Raw genomic sequence first — 5137 nt, forward strand, 5'->3', positions numbered from 1 at the left:
ACGGCACCCTGAGGAGACCCACTCTGTGGGAGCGTACAGGCCGATGGGAGGTAATCTGCGGCAGGAGGCGGTCTCGAAGATATCCAGGTCCGATGCCATGGAGCGCTTTAAAGATGATGGTCAGCACCTTGAAGCGCACCCGGAAAGCCACCGGCAGCCAGTGCAGCTCGCGCAACAGCGGTGTTATATGGGAGCGACATCTCCAAGATGGAGGCACCTCTGCTCCAGACAGAATACTATTAAAAAGATATTTCAAAGGTTCTATCATTTCTTCTGATAACATTTTATAATATATTGCTGTAAACCCATCTGTACCAGGAGCTTTTCCAACCTTTAATTGTTTAGTTGCCTCTATAATCTCCTCAAACCCAATAGGAGAATTCATAACTCCTTGTTGTTCCTCTGAGAGTCTAGGAAAGTTTGCTTGCTGTAAATATCTATCTATTGCAATAGATTGTACATTTTCAGAAGCGTATAATTTTGAAAAATATTCCCAAAAACCCTTTTTGATCAAATCTTGTTGAAAAACTTCTTTACCTTTATAATTTATTTTCTCTATAATTCTTGATTTTTGTTTCTTTCGTAATTGATAAGCCAACCATCTACCAGGTTTATTTGCATTACAAAATGTATTGTGTTTCATATACTTCAAATTAACTGCAATCTGATCTGCCATCAACATATTAAATTGTTCCTTCAACATAGCAATAGAGACCTTTAAGTTATTATCCATTGAGTTTAAAATAAGAATTTTCTCTTTTATTTTAATCTCATCCTCCAAATCTCTACGTTTTTTTATATAATAAAATTTTTATAGATTTTTATAATTAAACAACAAATACCAATATGATGCATTTACATACACAAGCAAAAAAAAAGATAATCCAAATCAATACATTTTCGGAAGCGCTCGGCAGTCCCCGCCTTGCCTCCGCCCTCATTCACTTTCCTGTCCTTCCTCCCTCTAAACCCACAACCTCTCCTCCTTCCTCCTTTCCACCTACCTACTTCCCATCTCCCTTCTTAACCACCTCATCGAGTGCAGTTTGGGATACCAGCCGAGCATCTCCTCTTTTCAATACAGTTATTATTTATCTATAACATTTAAATACATCAATTTTTATAATTTCAATCCCCTAATCCCCTTCCCCCCTCCCCCCCTGACTTCCCAGAGCTGAATACAGAATTAAGCATATAGTAATCCAAATTTAACCCAAACAACCCATTCATAATATAAACAAGTATAAACTTACTTTAACTCTAACATACAATCAACTTAACTATGAACTATATATATAAATTATATATAAAAATATTTATAAGTAACAATAATTAATCTAAAGCTATATGATAATTGTTCATTTCATATTTTCTCTGAATATAATCTATCCATCTTCTCCATACAGAAATAAATTTCTCTTGGTATTGATCCTTCAGGTATGCGGATATTTTTTGCCATTTCTGCAAAGTATGAGACTTTCTGTCTCCAATCGTCCATACGTTTTTGTATTTGCTTTTGCCTATGTGCACTGTTCATTGAAATTAGAGCACCTCTCATATAAGCCTTGCTAGCATCCCATACCATTGACATAGAGGTGCCCATATTCACGTTCAGCAAAAAAAAAAGTCTCTTAAATAATCTTTAAGTTTCTGCAAATTACTGTCATGTCTAAGTAAGTTCTCATTTAATCTCCAAGTCCTTCTATTTTCTTCAGTTGAAAGTTCCATCCATACAAGACTGTGATCTGATAGAATCCTAGAAAAAATCTTCACTTTCTTAACCCTGGAAAGTAAATCATTAGTTATTTAAAAAAAATCAATTCTAGAGTGGGAATGATGTCTGTCTGAAAAAAAAGTAAAATCTCTTTCACTTAAATTCCAATCTCTCCAAATATCTCTTAATTCCAAGTCCTCTTGCATTGCAAAAAAAGTTTTAGGCAGTTTAACTTGAGTCAACACTTTAGAAGAAGTCTTTTCATCTTTCATTGGATCTATAACTCCATTCCAATCTCCCATCATAATAACAGATTTATAATCCAAATGAGTTATTTTCTGATGCAACAGTCTGTAAAATTGTTTTTATTGCTGCTGCTGATTTGGTGCATATAAGCCAACAATGAGACATTTCTTTCCATTCAGCAAGAATTCAATAAGTACAAATCTTCCTTCTGAGTCAGAGTCTATTAGTTTTGGCAGAAATTCTTTCTTAACATACAAAACCACACCTGCTTTTTTCTTCAGAGCTGGAGAAATAAAATGAAGTCCCAATTTAGAATTAATCAAATACTTTTGATCTTTCAAAGTAATGTGGGTTTCTTGCAAACATATAATGTCATTTTTATGCTGTTTCAAATAGTAAAATATTTTCTTCCTTTTTTGTGGTGAATTCAAACCATTCACATTCAACGTCATCAACTTAACCATCCTTTGGCTTGTGAAGCTTATGGAGTGTTCCTTGTAAATCTGTCATCACAGATCTCTTTGGCCTTGCCCCTCCCACAGGCTCCGAGGTAGGTGAGTATGTTATAGATATAGGTTCTTTTTGTTGCTCTTTCTCTTTACGTTTATGTGCTGCACGGGTCATTCTTTGCTCCTTTGGATCTTTTTTCACTTGAGAGTCTCCTGCATATGGTGACATAGCCTCAGGCAATTCAACAAATAGTTGTTCAGTCAAATCTTCCTTTGCTTTATGTCGAGGTGACGGTGGTAAGTCAGCCTTCAGGACCGATAAGTAAAAATCTTTAGTTTTTTTAATCGTGTTCAATTTGTAACGTGTCCCTGCATAACTTACCACAATTCCAACAGGAATATCCCATCTAAAAGGCATTTGCCGCTTTTTTAACTCCTGAGCCAAGAAAGCAAAGTCCTTCCTTTTTCTTAAAATTTTAGGAGGTATTTCTTTTAAAAGAATAATATCTTGGGCAGCAATCTGAAATCTCTGCTGGTAGAAAGCCTGTATAATTATACATCATTACGACGTATTCTTGTAGAAAAATAGACAACAACATCTCTCGGTAGTTTTCTTTGGCGCGCAACCCAGGAATTTACTCTATAAACTTTTTCAATTTCTCCAAAAATTACTTCGGGATTGCATTCCAAAACTAAAGCCAGAGCTGCAGCTATTTCCTCTCTCAATTTCTCTTGTAAATCTTCTCTTAATCCTCTGATCCTCAAGGCAAACTCCATTTCTCTATATTGTGACATAATATCATTCTGAACAGTTTCCACACCTTCTTCTACTTTCTCAAGTCTGTCCTCCGTTGCTTCCATTTTCTCCGCTAATTCATCCACCTGTCCCTCTATGCGATCTACATGAAGTGTTTTGAAGAGCAGCCTATGAATCTTTTGAAGAAGGTACAAATTAATCAATATAAATTTAAGAAACTATGGCAACAGCAATTATTAACAGGAGATACAGAAGTATTTCTACTGCATTTCTGAAACATTTTCCCATTTACTACTGCTTTCCCTTTATAACTCTAAAGTTGAAGTTCAGGGCAATTAATCTTAAATGGATTCTATCTTTTAATATGATAGATATGCAATGTTAGCACAATGAACTTAATGGAATCATTATATGTAAACTGTTTTTACTGATTAGGACCATACACTTAACAAACTGATAAAAAATTACATAAATTGAAAGGGAAGTGAGAATACTGTAAAGTGTCAGCATCATAATTATTTTATAACTTGTTGCTATTATTAATAACAATAATTTAATATTAGTGAAGAGAATTACCAAGAATGATTTAAGTGTCAGGCAAGCAGACAGTTAAGAGCTGAAGCAATCCTCAATTTAGTAATGTAATAGAGCTTGCCAATTATTTTCGTTAAGTGGAGGATTCGTTAATGGGATCACATTAAATGAACATGATCCCTCCCTGCTTTACCCAATGCATTCGTTAATTGCTAGTGCTTCCGACTACCACCCAAGGCCTCCCCTGATCCACTGAGATATCTCATGCTTCCCCCCCCCCATTCTGCCCCACCAGGTCTCCACAGGCACTTGGCCTATGGAGACTCACTTACCTTTTGAAGATCTTGATGATCAAGTGAGCTGCCTCCTCTCCAGCCTCTCTGCCGTGGTTTCTTTGCCTACTCCTAGTGCTCCAAAAGTGGAGTGATGAAAGCAGAGGCAAGTTGAACACTCCCTGTTCAACTTGACTCACTGAGGCTGCCTGAACAGGGCACCCAATCTGCTTTTGGAGCATCAGGCAGCCTTGGTGAGTCTGAAGGAGCCAAGACCACACCCCCAAAAGCTTTTGCAAATGGACGGAAGGCTTTGGAGCAACAATCTCACATTGTTTCAGGCCTGGCTCCTTCAGACTCACCAAGGCTGCCCAGCACTCCAAAAGCAGATCAGGTGTCCTACACAGACAGCTTCAGTGAATCAGTGAAGCTGAGCACAGCGCACTCATCCCCCTCTCCCTCTGCTCTCACCACTCCACTTTTGGAGCATCAGGAGCAGACAAAGAAAGCACATTGCCTTGCAAACCCCACAGCAGAGAGGCTGGAGAGAAAACAGAGGCTTGAGAAAAGAGAAGGAGCAGTCAGCCTATTCTGGAATTCTGGATCTTTGAAAGGTAAGTGAGCCTTTGGTTGGGGAGGAGCTGGTGGGCTATCGTAGCAGGGCCAGTAGGTGTTAGGTCCCTATGGGGGTGGGAGTAGGCAGGGTGAATGTTGTAGTGTCTCTGCAGTTGGTCATAAGGGTGAATTACTGTCATGATGCCACATAAATTTGGGACTGTGATAAGTATTTTGGGGGGGGTTGTAACTTTGAACCATCGCTAAGTGAACTGTCTTAACTTGAAGACTACCTATACACTGTACCAAGCTATTCAGAGTATTCAAAATTCAGCAGCAATATTTTGAATTAGGTCAAGAAGTGACTGATGCTGTCATGGTCCAGAATTGACATGGTGTGGATGTCAGCAGGTCTAAATTTAGAGGTAGAGGATGTTGTAATTGATACAAACTCCTGGGCTGACCATAACCCAATTAGAATTAGATGGAAAGGGCAGAAAAGAATGAGGAGATGGACTTTGAAAAGGGCAATTCTTAAACATAAGGAATTTAAATTGAATTTGGAAAAACAAATGGGCCTGTTTTTCGAGACAAATAAAAAGGAGGACAC

The sequence above is a fragment of the Protobothrops mucrosquamatus genome, unplaced genomic scaffold, assembly GCF_001527695.2.
Source record: "Protobothrops mucrosquamatus isolate PMUCROS unplaced genomic scaffold, P.Mucros_1.0 scaffold_192, whole genome shotgun sequence".
Taxonomy (NCBI): Eukaryota; Metazoa; Chordata; class Lepidosauria; order Squamata; family Viperidae; genus Protobothrops; species Protobothrops mucrosquamatus.